Below are 18,246 nucleotides of genomic sequence, written 5' to 3' on the forward strand. Positions count from 1 at the left end.
GTGGGGAGGAGGACCTTTCTGTAAATGGGCTCTTAAGTTTCAAGCTTCTGCTAACATTATTGCTCATTTGATTTTTTTTTTCTCCTACACCGGAGGTAGTAGGTGTAATTCTTCTGGTGAATACATGAAGAGTTGGCTAAAAGAAGGTATGAATCAGACTGAGAACGTCCAAGAATATGGTTATTTCCATTCTTTTTTGAGGGTTGAAAGGAGAAAGCATATGTCCACAGTCAATAGCCCTCATCTTGATCTTAAATCAGTAGTATTTGGCTCAACTCCATTTAAAACTCAGAAACACAGAAATACGTCCTGTGGTTGGCATTCACGGTTTTAAATGAAGACGATTCATAGGGAAATACAGATGCTTGCATTAACATACATAAGGTGGCTGATCTCCTAGTAATAATTGTGAACACCAAAAAAAAGAGTGGGCACAGAGCTGTTTTTGCATCAAACCATCCTTTAAATTGTGGTGAGCCTTGTCCTTGTTTTTCAGAAACTGGTGGTGGATAAACACAAGCGGCACAGAAAACTAGCATTAAGGTGTGAGTAGTAACCATCTGTAGAAGCTATCTGAAAAAGTTCCACCCTCCACTCAGACAGACTGCTCCAGGAAGTGGCAACACTGTAAAAGAAAGCTTACCCTGTGAGAAGTGGACTTTGGCTAATTGCTTATTCAAAGAGTGCCATCCTGCGTCTAAACGGAGTAATGAAAAATTTCCAAAAGATTCCTCTTCTCCTCCAAATGACTGTGAACTAAGAAAACAACAGATTCATAGAGAGCAGGATGACAGGTAGGGGGTCGGGGGAGATCAGAGGGTGGAAGGACTGAGTAAAAAAAGGAGAAAGGACTCACTGACATGGACAACAGTGTGGTGGTGATTGGGTGTGGGGGAACGTATAAGGGGACTAAATGGTAATGGGAAAAATTCTATTAAAAATTTTTTAAAACAGTATGAGTAAGGGTGAAAAGTTATTTGCGTGAGAAATGGATATGTGTGTGTTTGCACTTTAATCACAGTATAGAAAACTCGAACACACAAACATGTAGAAAACTTCAGTGTACCCACCATCCAGCTTCAGCAAGCGTCCACACACGACCAATTTTTCTGCATTATTTCCTCCACTCCACTAGATTATTGTGAAACCAATCCCAGATTACAGTTCATTGTATCCATTAATTATTTAACTGTATTTCTAAAACGTAAGGGCTAAAACAGAAAATCATTGCTACACCACTATTACTCTTAAAATAGTAATTCCTTAATTTCATCAGACTCAGATTTCCTCAATTACAAATAATTGAGGCTTAAAAATAAAACTTCTTTTTAACTGGAGTCAGGATCTATATCGTACGTTAGGTTGATCTCTTGTCTCTTTTTTAAAACTTTTTATTGGAGTAGAATACTTACAGAGAAAAGTACATAAATATAAAACTTAATGAAAGAGTTCAATCCAATGAATTTTCTCAAAGTGAACCTGTTCATGTAATTGTAAAACTCTTTCATCTATTTTAATCTATCAGTTCCCTCTCATTTCTTCTTTATTTGGCAATATAAATGTTGTATTAATATCTTCCCATCTTAATACTACACACAGCATGGAAATGTTTTAGTGTAACACCCATGCATTATTTCTTAATTTAATTACAGGAAATAAATTCAAATTAAACCCTGAATGAATTTCAGTTGCAGTAAAAATTCTTTAAAATTCCTTAATGACCAATCCTTTAATCTTTGAGAATATTTTCCTACAGCTTTTCTTTTCTCTGTTTAACTAAGAAATGAAGATCATGGGCGGAGTAGAGTTGATAGCACACCCCCTACTTACATTAAAAAAAAAGCTGCTTGACCAATCTTTAGAAGCATATTAAATCTAAGTGAGCAAGGCCCTTTCAAAAAAATCAAAGATGGAGTAAATGGAAATTTGGCAGAGGAAGGAATTTGTATGTATGCATGTATGTATATGTATATTTCAGAGACTGAAAAACTGAAGCAATGTCAGAGAAGTTTGAGAGACAAGATTAATTGGGACTGATAAAATTTTAAAGGTGAAAAATAGGCCCTGACCGGTGTTTCACAGTTGGTTGGGCATCATATGGCAAAGCAAAAGTTGCTGGTTCAATTCCCGTCAGGCCACATGCCTGGGTTGCAGGTTTGGTCCATGATCAGGGCTCATATGAGAGGCAACCGATAAATGTTTCTCTCACATATCAATGTTTCTTTCCCTCTCTTTCTTCCTCCCTTCCCCTCTCTCTAAAAATAAATACTTTTTTAAAGAAGATAGTAAATTTTGAATTCTACATCCCAGACATTAAATGAGCTTCAACACATTAAAACCAAATTCCATACACTTTCTATACAAACATTTTACTTTCAAGGAGACTGAATTTGAATTTGATATAGTGAAGATAAATGTTTTTATTAATCTTTTGAAGGATTATTGCAGTATTTCTTAAATAAGATACAAAAGCTCAAACATGGAGAAAAAGATTAAGTTTAACTTAGTTAAATAAAAATTTTAAAACCACTAAAATCAAAATATAAGCAAGAGATAGGAGAAAAATATAAAATACATGTAAGTGAAATATAATAAATATGTAAAATATTGAAAGAACTCTCACAAATCTATGAGTGTCAATATAAGAAACATATGAACCTACCTGTAGAGAATTTTTATAAGTTTGTTTGAGCCAAACTGATGACCAAGAAGCAAAATCTCAACGAATTGAAAAAATGCTCTGGAGAATGGGAGTTCTGCAATTTCTTTTATACTTTAGAATCAGAGGAGAAGACGTAAGGTAGTTACATGAAATCCATTGGTGGTAGATTAAGGAGGCGGGAGGAAGCAAAGCTGGGAAATCTCTGTGATTGGATAAAAAGCAAGATGGAGAGACACATACTTCATTCACATTGGTGGGCACAGGATCCGTAATAACTGACCTTTATGATACATAGAAATGGTATGCATGGACTTAGATGACAATGAGAGATTTTGTGGTCTTGTGCTTTAGTGTGGCTCTGGAAAAGAACACTATTCTGACATTCCAAAGGTAGATTATCTTAGATGTGAAAAAATGTAGATAGGCCCACTTTAGGTAAAGAGTGACCTTTGTCGAGGAAGCTACAGACCTAGGATGTGAATATTCACCATGCCTGGCTTTTAGTTAGGAATTCTTATGTTCAGACCATCCTATGTGGTTACTTCCCATCTCTGAGTTTGTAAGGCCAGCTAACCAAGCATTCCTTGAGCTTCTCATGTTTAGTATATGGCCCCTATTTCACACACACTAAAAACATAGGTCAAAATATTTAAAAACAGGAAATGGCATGAGTAGAAAAGTCACAGGAAGAAAAAAGCTAATAACCAGTAAATTAATTAGGAAGTGTTCAATCTTGCTAACAATCATGGAAATGGAAAAGTTTCTCTTTCATTAGAATGGTAAAACTGAAAATTTGATATCAAGTGTTTGAGAGGATAAGGGGAACTAGAAATCTGATATACTATTGATAGAAGTACAAACTGACCGAAAACACCATGGAGAGAGCAATTTGGCAATATCTAATAAAGAAGAAGATTGCAGTCTGTGACCATTCCATTTTTGAGTATACAACCCTAAGAGATTCTTGCACATGAGAATCTCCATTAATAACTATGGCAACCCAATTTATAGCAGTGAATAATTGGAAACAATCTAAATGATTATCAATAAGGAAATAAATTATAATCTATTCCTACAATGGAATTTTATGACAGTTAAATGATGAACTACATCTACAGGTGTCAATGTGGATAAATTTTATAACACTGTGTTGAAATGCTACAATAGGATACATTGTGATTCATACTGGAGTCGAATGTATATAATTCACCATTTGTATAAATTTTTAATAACACACCAAATAAATATCTCAAACTTATCAAAGTATTCACAGGAATAACAAAGAATCTTAGTATCATAGTACCTTAGATACCTGAGAGAAAAAGAGGGAAAAAATGGGATTAAGAAAGAACACAAAGTGAGCATCAATTAAATCTGTAAAATTTCGTCTGAAAAACAAAACAACCTGAATTATTACTTTAAAATGTTTAACATCTGCTAAGTCAGGGTATTGAGTGTGCATAGTGTCAATGTAAGAAACGTCCAAACCGGTGGAGAATTTTTCTAAAACTTTATTTGAGCTAAAACTGATGAAAGTTGCTGGGAAGCAAGATCTCTAGTACTCCAGAAACTAACAGTTTTGCAGTTTATTTTATGCATTTGAAATTAAGGGGGGAAGTAAGGAAGACTGCATGAAGGTGGGAGAAAGCAAGGATTGGATTACAGGTTAGTTCAACAAGATTGTGTGTTCTTTTTAGGGTAGTTTCTGAAGGGTCTGAAAAGAGGCATTTCAAAAATGTAACCTAGAAGTACAGAAACAATGGACAAAGGCTTGTTTAAGGCAAAGATAAACCTTTTCCTAAAGAAGTTATACACTTGGGGAATGACCACCTGCCATGACCTGCCCAGTTAAGAATTTATGATCAGGTCACCCTGCGAGTGTACTTTCCATAGAACCCCTTTTTGTCCACAAATGGGTATTTATCACTTTAATTTCTGTATCGTTGGAATGATTTACAACTTAAAAAAAAGGAAAAAAATAAAGATTACTGTTATCTCTTATTACATTTTAGCTGGCAATTTCAGAAAGGCTTTCATACTTTAAATTTGCAATGATATATTATAGATGAACAAAAGTAACAAATTATTTCAGTCTCTATTTTATTTATTTAAGTCTTTCTACCCAAAATTTTTACCACAGAGAGTAGTAAAAAATAGCTTCATTTTAACCCCTTTTGCCTTCTTTACTTTCTTATTAGAGCATGAGATGAATAACAGGAAGGGAGGGAAAGAAATTGAGGAAAAAAAGAGTGGGTGTAATCAATGGTTTGTGATAATAGTATAAAATATCTTAACATTCAAAAATAAGGAAGACAAAATGAAGTCAAAGCTAACAGCATAACCCTGACTGGTAATAATAATTACCTACTCTTCAGCATTTTGCAAAGGGCTAAGAAGTATAAAAATATAAGGCAAGTTCCCTTGTTCTCAATAAGTTTACAAATTGGAAACAAGATTAAGTGTGAGTAGGGAAAATGCAGTAAGTCAGACAATTTACTGACATACATTGTACAGGCTACAGGCTTCAAACAACAGAGGCCACAGTGCAGTCTGACTGACTTTCCTGACATCCATGCTGCCACTATTTCTTGGTCAATGTTGTGGTTCTTATTTGAACTCTGAGCAACATGTAATTTAGTTGATCACTCCCAACCTCTAGAAATGCTGTATTTTCTTCCCTCAGGTTCTGTGACACTATACTCTGCTAGTTCCCCTCTTATCCCCATGTTCCCTCCTCTTCTGCTCAGTCACTAAGTATGAAAATGCCCAGGGGTCAGTACTGATATTCATTCTGCTCTCTATCAGCTGGTTTTTCCTTGGATTGATGTATCCTTTTTCATGGCTTTGAAAACCATGTGTACGCCAATGACTCCTATATCTAAACTGTGCCTGAGTGTGTCCAGCAGGCAACACAAACCTCTTGTGACCTAAACAGAATTCAGCGCGATTCTGTCTTTTCCATCTAATAAATGCCATCACAATTCACCAAGTCCCTAGCCACTGTGACACCATATTTATGACAACATAAATTCATATGTTGAATTTGTAACACTCAATGTAATAGGTATTAGGAGTCTGGGCTTTTGAAAGGTGCTTAGATTATTAGGTACGACCTTCATAAATCGGATTAGTGTTCTTATGAAAGAGCCCTACAGAGATCCCTCACCGTGTACACCACTGGAGGACATGGTTGAAGGCACCAGCCATGACCCAGAAGAGGTCCCTCACATGACCACACCGGCACCCTGATCTGAGACTTCCAGCCTCCAGAACTGAGAGAAATAAGTTTCCATTTTCAAAAGCTATCCAGATTGTATTATATTGTTGTAGAAGCCCAAACAGGCTAACCTACTCTGTCTCCTTTATTTTCACAACATTTTCATGAAATTTATTCTTTATTGTTAAGTGTCTCTAAAGTCATTTTATCAATATAATTTTTTAAACTACAAGTACGTCTTCTATTTATTGATTTTGGGGCACTATATATTTTATATTTGAGTTCTTTGTTGAATATAGATATTGTAAATACAATCTTCAATTCTATAGGGTGCCTTCTAACTCTAAATGTGTTTTCCTTTTATATAGAAAAAAATTTTAACCATTTTTTTAAATATAGTCCATTTTAACTTTTTTCTCTTTTATCTTTAGGGTACTTTGCATTCACTTATTTTTATATGTAACTGTCCTAGAGCAAAACAACTCTTTTTCCTGCTGCCATTACACATTAAGAATGCATATCATGCTCCAGAGTCAAAATGTTCTGTATCCTAAGATAAGCCAAAAATAAAAAGGAATTCCTACCCCATCTTCAAAAAACCTTCAGTATTTCCCATAAGTTAACTTACTACCAAATGTTTTCTCCTCACTTCTGTAATATTGATGTCTAAAGATACATCACACAACTTATACATGCAGATAATGATATAGACAAACTGCTATTTTCCCCCACTATTAACAGACTAATACAACTTGATCATCTTGTAGCATTCTTCCTTTAAGATGGGTTTAAATTTTTATTCAAATAGTAGATGTTCTAAAACATTATCCTTCCAACATCTTTCCCAAGAAACACTTTGCTTTCAATTCCTTAATTCATATATATGAAGACCCTTTAACCTTTCTTGTAATATAGGTTTGGTGGTAATAAATTTTAGCTTTTTCTTGTCTGGGAAGCTCTTTATTTCTCCTTCAATTTCAAATGATTGCTATACTGTGTAAAGTATACACAGTATACTTTATTTTTCATCACTTTGAGTATTCCATGCCTCTGTCTTCTGGCCTGAAATATTTCTGTGGAAAAATCAGCTGTCGACTTCCGGCCAAGATGGAGGCATAGGTAGACGCACCGTACCTCCACGCACAACCAAGATTGGAACGACAACAATTTAGAAGCAAACTAACACCCAGAACTGACAGAGAATTTATCTGAATGGAAGTTAGACAGCCAGTAAGTTGAAGTAGACCCATTCATCCAGACCAGTATGAGGAGCGGAGAGGAGCAGCCGGGCGAGGGTCATGGTGTGTGGAGAACAGGGAGAACTGGGCTCATAAGGCAACTGAGAGCGCATAAGGCATCCGGGGCGCACAAGATCGCAGCGGGTGGACCCTGAGCACACAAGCGGCTGCTGGCGGACCCAGTGAGGCAGTGATTGTGGACCAGGGCAGAGCGCACAGCCCAGAATCCCAGAGAAGGGACTGAGGTCCCAGGAGAACAGAGCTACCGCCATTGTTCCCTCCCACCCCTGCCCTCACATACAATGTCACAATCTAGCGACTGGGGTGCCCAGCCCTGGTGAACACCTAAGGCTCCACCCCTCACTGTAACAGGAGTGACCAGACCAAAAACAGAGAGATGGCTCAAACAGAAAAAAAAAATCAGTTCCCCAGGTCTCATCCTTTTAAGCGACTGAGAGATAGCCAATCTATCAGATGCACAATTCAAAACACTGGTGATCAGGAAGCTCACAGAATTGGTTGATTTTGGGTGCAAATTAGATGAACAAATGCAGGTTACCATAATAGAAATGAAGGAAAATGCACAGGGAATCAATAGTGATGGGAAGGAAACTGGGACTCAAAACAATAGAGTGGACCAGATGGAAGAAAGAAATGACCAAACAGGAAAGAATGGAGAAATAAAAATTCAAAAAAATGAGGAGAAGCTTAGAAACCTCCAGGACATCTTTAAACATTCCAACATCTGAAGTATAGGGGTATCAGAAAGGGAAGAGGAAAAGCAACAGATTGAAAACGTATTTGAACAAATAATAAAGGAGAACTTCCCCAATCTGGCAAAGGAAATAGACTTCCAGGAAGTCCAGGAAGCTCAGAGAGCCCCAAGGAGGTTGGACCCCAGAAGAAACACACCAAGGCACATCATCATTACATTAGCCAAGGTAAAAATGAAGGAGAGAATCCTAGAAGCAGCAAGAGATAAGGGGACAGCAAACTACAAAGGAGTTCCCATCGGACTGTCAGCTGATTTCTCAAAAGAGACCTTACAGGCAAGAAGGGGCTGGAAAGAAGTATTCCAAGTCATGAAAGACAAGGACCTATATCCCAGATTACTCTATCCAGCAAAGCTTTCATTTAGAATGGAAGGGCAGATCAAGTGCCTCTCAGATAAGGTCAAGTTAAAGGAGTTCATCATCACCAAGCCCTTATTTTATGAAATGTTAAAGGGACTTATAAGCCCTGGCTGGTGTAGCTCAGTGGATTGAGTGTGGGCTGCGAACCAAAGTGTCGCAGGTTCGATTCCCAGTCAGGGTACATGCCTGGGTTGCAGGCCATGACCCCCAGCAACCACGCATTGATGGTTCTCTCTCTCTATTTCCCTCTCTTTCCTCTCTAAAAATAAATAAATAAAATCTTTTTAAAAATAAAAATAAAGAAAAATTAAAAAAGGACTCATCTAAGAAAAGAAGATTAAAAAAAAGATGTATAGTAAAAGGACATCAAATTCACAATTATTAACAACCACACCTAAAGAAAAACCAAAAGAAGCTAAGCAAACAACTAGAACAGGAACAGAACCACAGAAATGGAGATCACATGGAGGGTTAGCAACAGGGGAGTGGGAGGAGGAGTGAGAGGGAAAAGGTACAGAGAATAAGTAGCATAGATTGTAGGTTGAAAATAGATAGGGGGAGGGTAAGAATAGTATGGGAAATGTAGAAGTTAAAGAACTTATAAGTATGACACATGGACATGAACTAAAGGGGGGGAAGTGGGTGGGAGAGGGTGTACAAGGTGGAGGGGAGTGAAGGGGGGAAATGGGACAACTGTAATAGCACAATCAATAAAATATATTTTAAAAAAGAGGCAAAAAGAAAAATCACCTGTCAAACTTATGGGAGATCCATTGTAGGTAACTGTCTTTCTCTTGCTTCTTTTAAGATTCTCTGCTTGTTTTTAACCTTTGCCATTTTAATTGTTAAGTGACTTGGTGTGGGCCTCTTTGGGCTCATCTTGTTTGGGACTCTCAATGCTTCCTGACTTATGTGTCTTTTTCCTTTACCAGGTCAAGGAAGTTGTAGGCCATTATCTCTTCAAATAGGTTCTCGATCCCTTGCTCTCTCTCTTCTCCTTATGATACACCTATGATGTGGATAATGTTACACTTCATGTTGTCCCAAAGATACCTTAAACTATCCCCATTATTTTTTATTATTTTCTTTTTGTTACTCTAATTGGGTGGTTTTCTATCTTGTCTTCCAAATCACTGATTAGATCATCTGCTTCATCCAACCCACTGTCTATTCCTTCCAGTGTATTCTTCATTTCAGATATTGAATTCATTTGTGACTGTTTTTTCATGGTTTTGATGTCATTTTTTCATGCTGTTGTAGTTCTTACTAAGTTCTTTGAGCATTCTTATAACCATTCTTCTGAACTCTATATCTGATAAGTTGCTTGCCTTCATTTCATTTAGCTCTGTTTCTACAAATTTCTCCTGTTCTTTCATTTGGGGTATGTCTCTTTGTCTCCCAATTTTTGCTGCTTCTTCATGTTCTTTCGTTGTATTAGGTACATCTGCTATAGCTCTCAGGGTGAGGGCAGCAGAGTTTATTAGGCCCAAATAGACCAAGATTTGGTCATGTGAAGAGAGGGCTCTGCACTGGTGTGTTGAGAAGAAAAAAATGACCCAATCCGCCCTGGCTGGCATAGCTCATTGGATTGAGCGCGGGCTGTGAACCAAAGCATCGCAGGTTCGATTCCCAATCAGGGCACATGCCTGGGTTGCAGGCCATGGCCCCCCAGCAACCACACATTGATGTTTCTCTCTCTCTCTCTTTTTCCCTCCCTCCCCTCTCTAAAAATAAATAAATAAAATCTTAAAAAATAAAAATAAAAATAAAAGTCCCCTGAGTGAAGACACAAGGGAAGACACTTAAAAAAAAAAAAACACTTAAAAAAATGACCCAATCCTAGAGCCACACAACTCAGTCTGTCCCAGATTCTGCCTAGAGCCCGATCTCAGCAGGGCAGCACTGCTGGAAGTTGAGAAGGTGGGGATAGTATATCTTGCATAGGGGAAAGATTGGGGGATTAGCCCCTGTACCAGAACCACACAACTGCCCCAGATTCTGCCCAGCCCTAAGCCCAGCAGAGCCACCAAGAATCAGGGGAGTGGGGCTAGCAGATTCCCTGTGTCAGGGAGCAACCAGTCAGGTTCACACATAGGTGGGGGAAACAGCCCCTACCACAAAGCCATACAACTCAGTCACTGACACCCCCTATAACTTTATACCCCAGCCCAAACAGCTGACTCATCAGCATGGTGCAAGCTCAGCAGGGTTGGGCGGCTGGAAGTCCAGAGGGTGGGGTTATTGCCTTCTCCCAGGTTGATGACCCATGGAGGGGAAGGCTTCACCCAAGAAAGAAGGTTTTTTGATTTAGGACCCCTGCTCAGGGAACCTAGAGATGATCCCTTCAGCTCTTACCCTAGAATGACAAGTGCCAGTTTCTCCTCATATGACTCTAGTCTGCTCTGTCTATTTTCCACTGGAGCCCAGGGTGAGTACCTACAAACAAGATTTTGTATATTGGCCCTTTAAGAGGGTGTCTTTGTCTCTAGCAGATTTCCATCTCTCCCTGTCCTCATTGATTCTCACAGCCAGATGTTGTGTTGTACCTCTTCTCAGCCAGGCCCTTGTGCTCTGGGCTGAGGAGCCTGGCTTGGGCTTTAGACCCCATTGTTCTCAGGGGGAAGCCCCCCAGCTGAGATATCCTTCCAGAATCTTAGGCACCACCCAAGTAGGCCAGGCCAATCCTTTTTACTTCCCTGCCCTTCCTACTAGTTTAGATGTGTTTTTTTCGGTAAATCTTTGGTTATAAGACTTATCTTCAGCCCTGGCTGGCATAGCTCAGTGGATTGAGCGTGGGCTGTGAACCAAAGTGTTGCAGGTTTGATTCCCAGTCAGGGTACATGCCTGGATTGCAGGCCATGACCCCCAGCAACCGCACACTGATGTTTCCCTCTCTCTCGCTATCTCCCTCCCTTCCTTCTCTAAAAATAAATAAATAAAATCTTTAAAAAAAAAGACTTATCTTCACCTACTTTTCCTTTGATTATTTAGGTTGATTTTTCTATAATTTAGTTGTAATTACAGTTTGGTCCTGGGAGGATGTGAGTGTTCCTTCTACCTGCTCCACCATCATCTTGGATCCTTGAATTGCATTCACTTTTTATAAACTGAAAATCAATTAAAAATTAAAATCTCTCAATGCCACAAAAAGGGAAATTCAACCCACACAAGCTTGGAAGACAAAAAAAAACTAAGGAAAATATTAAAATCAAGATAATTCATGCAATTTTTCTTTAATTGATGCTTTGAGTCCACATGTCATAAAATGTAACAATAATCATAAAGTATTTATGCTGCACTTAACAACTGGTAGCATATTAATAGATCCATAAAAACTTTTAGAAAGATATGTAATCTATCAGTAGATATTGCAAGCCTAAAGAGTATGTATTTTTAATGTTTTGATTACAAAATGCAAAAAGGGCAATAGGTTGTTTCTCTTAAAATTCTTATTTCAGTTATTATTATTAATCATTTACTAGTAATTATCAGAAAATAAGTTGGCGTAAGATATTTTATAGAATTGAAAAATACAGCTCTTGTTAAAAGCAACAAAGAAGTAAAATAAAAGGTAAGTAAACAAAAAGTAAACAGAAAAATAAGGGAATCAGAAATGTTAATACAGATGTGCAACAATATAAAAGACAGGGTAAGACTAAACAAGGTCCTATTCAACTGGGTTAAATTTTCAACCAAAAAGAGATTTAAATTCCCACAAATCAATCCATGCATACACATTAACCCACAACAAAATTAAAGGTATTTTGTACAAGGCTAAAATAAATTTTTGTTTTAGGTTAGGCTAACATCACCATCTGCTGTGGGGAAGCTAGAATGTGGTATTACTTTTAGATATTTTGTATTATCCTACTTAAGACTGGTAAAATAAAAAAAATCTAAGTCTTAATAGATTTCAGTGATTTCTTTAAATCTGTGAAAAGTGATAATACATACAGAACCTCAGAACTGAAAACATTTTCTCCAACATACTTAAAATCACAAAAAGCTTCAAGGACTGTAAGCTTAGATGGAATACAAATCAAGACTAATTCAACTATAATTTACTGTGTTTATGAATGAGTTCAGAAGTGAGCAAGTGAAATGACAACAAATTCACAACTATCAACTACCGAACCTTAAAAAACAAAAACAAAAAGAAACTAAGCAAACAACTAGAAGAGGAACAGATTCACAGAAAAAGAGATCACATGGAGGGTATCTGCAGCAGCAGGGAGGTGGGGGGTGGCAGAGAATGGGGGAAAAGGTACAGGGAATTAGAAGCATAAATGGTAGGTACAAAATAGAGAGGGGGAGGTTAAGAATAGTACAGGAAATTGAGAAGCCAAAGCACTTATATGTATGACCCATGGACATGAACTAAGGTGGGGGAATGATGGTGGGAGGGGAATACAGGGAGGAGGGGAATAAAGGGAGGAAAAATGGAACAACTGTCAATCAATCAATAAAACATACTAAAATTAAAAACAAAGAAGTGGGCAAATAATCTTGCTATCTAAGAAGCCCAGGCCAATGAAAGCCCAGGCCAAAAGTAGGATGAAATCATAGTTTTCTGTAGTGCCTTATACAAGATACTATAGGAAAATGATCCTTATCAGAAGATTTATCAGTAAAATGTGAAATGAAGACTTGCCAAATAGATCAAGTTTTTATTGCCTTTATTTCTTTCTGTAATTTGCAACACAGACAAGTCTACAGCCAACAGCACTACCTGCTCTGTAGAATTATTGTCAGGCTTACCAAAACCATTGCCAGAACCATTCCTTCTTTCTGCAGTAACTTAATAAACAGTTTGTCATTCCTCCAACTCCCAACTGGAGTATTTGAGGAAGATATGTTTTCTTTTTTTTTTTTTTAATCTTTTTTTTTTAAAGATTTTATTTATTTATTTTTAGAGAGGGAAGGGAGGGAGATAGATAGATAGATAGATAGACAGACAGACATCAATGTGCGGTTGCTGGGGGTTCTGGCCTGCAACACAGGAATGTACCCTGGCTGGGAATCGAACCTGGGACACTTTGGTTCCCAGCCCGCGCTCAATCCACTGAGCTACGCCAGCCAGGGATATGTTTTCTTACTGTAAAAGAACTTTCATTCATTAAATATAACCATATTTGTATTTGCTATAGAAGAGACATGGAGTACTTGGAATATTGCTTGCTTACTTTTAAAACAATGAAGTAAAAAAAATAATAAAAAAATAAAACAATGAAGTATTTAAGGTAATCAAGAAACTTGAAATATAAATAGTAGAAAACAGTTTGAAAGATTTTATTTATTTATTTTAAGAAATAGGGTATGATGCAGACAACTGTTAATTGAACAACAATAAAATAATTAAAAATCAAAATAACTTCAAAAAAAGAAAGAGGGGATGGGAAGGAGAAAGACTAGGAGAGAAACATCAATGTGTGAGAGAAACATTGGTCAGTTGCCTCTCTTACATACCCTTACTGGGGACTGGCCCACAACCCAGGCATGTGCCCACATTAGGAATCGAACCAGTGACCTTTTTCCTTCTGGACAACTGAGCTACACCAGCCATGGCAAAAGCATTTTGAAATGTAAAAGTTTAAAATAAGTCCTCCTTTAAAACTAATGATACTGTAATCATGTAAAAACTTCATTTAAAAATATATTTTATTGAATATATTTATTAAAATATATTTTATTATGCTATTACAGTTGTCCCATTCCCCACCTTCATTCCCCTCCTCCCTGCACACCCTCTCCCACCCACATTCCCCCCCTTTAGTTCATGTCCATGTGACATAAGTTCTTTAGCTTCTACATTTCTCATACTATTCTTGCCCTCCCCCTATTTTCTACCTACAATCTATGCTACTTATTCTCTGTGCCTTTTCCCCCTCACTCCTCCTCACACTCCACTGTTGCTAACCCTCCATGTGATCTCCATTTCTGCGATTCTGTTCCCGTTCTAGTTGTTTGCTTAGTTTGTTTTTGTTTTTGCTTTAGTTTTAGGTGTAGTTAATAATTGTGAGTTTGCTGTCCTTTTACTATACATGTTTTTTATCTTCTTCTTTTTTTTAAAGATTTTATTTATTTATTTATTTATTTTTAGAGAAGGAAGGGAGAGAAAGAGAGAGAGAGAAAAACACCAGTGTGCAGTTGCTGGGGGCCATGGCCTGCAACCTAGGCATGTGCCCTGACTGGGAATTGAATCTCCGATGCCTAGTTCGCAGCCTGCGCTCAATCCACTGAGCTACACCAGCCAGGGCTATCTTCTTTTTCTTAAATAAGTTCCTTTAACATTTCATATAATAAGGGCTTTGTGATTATTAACTCCTTTAACCTGACCTTATCTGAGAAGCACTTGATGTGCCCTTCCATTCTAAATGAAAGCTTTGCTGGATAGAGTAATCTGGGATATAGGTCCTTGCCTTCATGACTGGGAATACTTCTTTCCAGCCCCTTCTTGCCTATAAGGTCTCTTGAGAAATGAGCTGACAGTCTGATGGGAACTCCTTTGTAGGTAACTGTCTCCTTATTTCTTGTTGCTTCTAGGATTCTCTCCTTCATTTTTATCTTGGCTTATGTAATTATGATGTGCCTTGGTGTGTTCCTGCTTGGATCCAACTTCTTTGGAACTCTCTGAGCTTCCTGGAAGTCTATTTCCTTTGCCAGAATGGGGAAGTTCTCCTTTATTATCTGTTCAAATAACTTTTCCACTTGTTGTTCTTCCTCTTCCCCTTCTGGTAGCCCCATAATTCCGATGTTGGAACGTTTAAAGATGTCCTGGAGGTTCCTAAGCTTCTCCTCATTTTTTAAATTGTTGTTTCTTCCTTTTTTTCTGTTTGGTTGTTTCTTTCTTCTTTCTGGTCCACTTCATTGATTTGAGTCTCAGTTTCCTTCCCATCACTATTGGTTCCCTGTACATTTTCCTTCATTTCACTTAGCATAGCCTTCATTTTTTCATCTAATTTGGGACCAAGTTCAACCAATTCTGTGAGCATCCTGATCACCAGTGCTTTGAACTGTGTATCTGATAGGTTGGCTATCTCTTAGTCACTTAGTTGTATTTGCTGTGGAGCTTTGATCTGTTCTTCCATTCGGGCCATTTTTTTTTTTTTTGTCTTTTCTCACCTGTTATGTAGTGAGGGGTGGAGCCTTAGGTGTTCACCAGGGCGGGGCAACCCAGTAGTTGCCTTGTGATGCTGTATGTGGGGGAGGGATCCAAGAGGGAACAATGGCACTTGTTCCACTCTCTGTCGAATCTCAGTCCCTTATGCCGCTTCCCCCAAGCTAACTGGGCCTTTCTGGTGCTCATTCCATGTGGATGAGCTTATGTACATTTTAGGACCCTGTGGGTCCCTCCAATGAACTCTCCTGTGAGTCTGGGAGTCTCTCCCTCCCCCTCAACCCCCACAGATGTTTACAATTGGTGTATTGAGGCATTATTTCCTGGCACTGGGACCCTGGGTTGCATGGTCTGTCTTGCTCCCCAGTTGCACCTGGTTTATTGGTCTGGATGAATGTGTCTATTTTAACTCCTTAGTTGTCCAACTTCCATACAGTTCAATTTTCTGTCAGTTTTGGTTGTTATTTTGTTTCTAAATTGTTGTTGTCATTATTTTTGTTGTGCGATGAGGCACAGTGTGTCTTCTGCCTCCATCTTGGTCGGAAGTCAAAACTTCATTTTTTTTTACATACTTTCACAAATTTATTTTATTTAACCCCTACAAAGACCTGGAAGGAAACATGTTTTTTATTTGTTTGTTTAAATTTTTATTTTAATTGTTGTTCAAGCACAGTTTTCTTTTACTCCCATCCCAGCCCATCCCCACAGCCCTCCTCATAAAACTTCATTTTTTAATGTGACATTTCCTGCTTTCTTTCCTTTTTCATTGAAACTGGCCCCATCCAGCACTCTGATGCACCTTCCTCCTTCTCCCTTGCATGTTCCCTTCCTTAATCATTAGCACTAAAGACAATGAGGTTCTGATAAATATCAAATAATCTTAGCAACAAAGACAGGTCTGTCAACTACCAAGACAGCTGCAAACTAGAGATGGTATCTAGGCCTCAGTCGTGTTTTAGCACCAGACCTAGGAGCAGCAAAAGCAGATAAAGCGATGCTGTGGCTGACATCAGGACCACATGCACTGATCAACTGTGCCATACCCTAGCACCAACAAATCAGAGATCTTGACTCTGACTACGACACTTCATCATCATGATTAATGATTTTCCCCCTATTCAATGCATCCCACGGAAGACATCAATTACCAGGGTCTTTGAAAATTAGCTCACCTGTGACTCCAGGCACGGGCCACTTCCTGAACTAATAAACCCTTATTTTCTTAGCTGCAAGCTTCTGTTCATTTCTTATTAGGCTTTGATGTGCAGAAGCAAATGAACATCTTTAGTCCTGTAACAGTTTTGGTGCCCAATTTGGAGCTCCCTTTTGCCTGTGAATCTGTGGATTCAGGGCTCACCACCAAGCCCAGTATCTGGGAGCTGCCTAAACCTGCTGTCTTGGGGGCAGAGGCTGGACAGCAATCCATGGCTGGGTTCACCCAACCTACTCTGCGTTGGTTTGAAGCATAAGAAACAAGGGATGGAAAAGGCCTACTTTTGGACTTTGCTCTGGTTTAGAAATTGAAGACGTCTTACAGCAAGCTATGGCAGGTGACCACCTCAGGAAAGCCACCAATTTCTAGGCTCAGGGAAACCCAAATGGGAACAGGGAGAAGAGTAGTTCCTGAGAAACCTTCCTTAGTTTGTGTGATCTAGTCTCCTTCTATGGGACTCAGGGAAACTCAAGGGAACTGAGAGACAGAAGTCTGCCTGTAAGTCTGCCTGAGGCTGTATTCCTTACCTGTTGAGTCTGTGTCTTATCTTGTGGAAGGAGGCCAACTCCGGCCAAGTTTCAGCAAACCTCACAGTGGGCAGCAGAAGCTCATCCAGGCCTACGTTGAGGCAGCTGTTTATCTCATATTGACTAATCTGAACGGACCTCATGTTCATCCTCTCTGAGGGAATAATACTCAGGGTTTGAGACACAGTGGCAAGTTTGGTAGCTCAACCCCTCCCACTGTCATGTCTGTTGTGTCTGATTTGTTGTCTAGCAGACTTTAGAAGGATATAAAGGTTGCTGAATTGTTAGATCTTATTTTCTTTCAAAGATTTTATTTATTTATTTTTAGAGAGAGGGAGAGAAATCTTAATATTTGAGAGAAACAATGATGGGTTGCCTCTCCCATGCCCCAACTGGGGACCTGGTCCCCAACCCAGGTATGTGCCCTGACCAGACACTGAATTGGCAACCTTCTGGTTTGCAGGATGATGTCCAGCCAGGGCTGAGTTGTTAGATCTTGAAATTGCTTGTTCACTGTTTGTTCTGTTGTACGCTGTCTCATCCTAGGACTGACTTAAGATTGCTTGAGCTGAAAATAAGTAACTACTTTGATAAAGAACTTAGTAACATACGTAATTCTGTCTCTGTATCCCATGTAGTTCTCTGGGCAGTTCTCTATCTCTTACGGAACTGAAGCACATTTAGCTAAAAACCTATAAAACAAAAAATTGGGCTAAATGAAACAGACATTAACAGGGTTAAGACAAAGGTTTTGGCACAGCACTACCAAAAGCTGAATGGGGCAAAGCTGACCCCCTGTTGGCTTTCTAAGATGGAAGGCTCCCAAACAAGTCTGCTCTATTTACCCCAGTGTGGAGAGATTTAAAAGACTGGAAGGAAGAGATTACAGTGAGAAATCACTTGAATCAATAGTCAGGCTGGCTAAATCAACTTCAAGACTGCTACCAGGGCCAAGGTCCTTTGGCCTGACACCCTGCTGGGGGCCCAAAGCCTCTTTGCTCAAAAGTGGGTAAAATGCTCAGGGAATAAAAAAGAAATTTCCAGCACTCCTTGAAATGAGAATTCCTGAACTGTGGTACAAAAACCCAATGGTGAAGTCCTGACTCAGAATACAAGATTAAAGTATATGAAAATGTAAG

This window comes from Phyllostomus discolor, chromosome 3 (assembly GCF_004126475.2).
Source record: "Phyllostomus discolor isolate MPI-MPIP mPhyDis1 chromosome 3, mPhyDis1.pri.v3, whole genome shotgun sequence".
NCBI lineage: Eukaryota > Metazoa > Chordata > Mammalia > Chiroptera > Phyllostomidae > Phyllostomus > Phyllostomus discolor.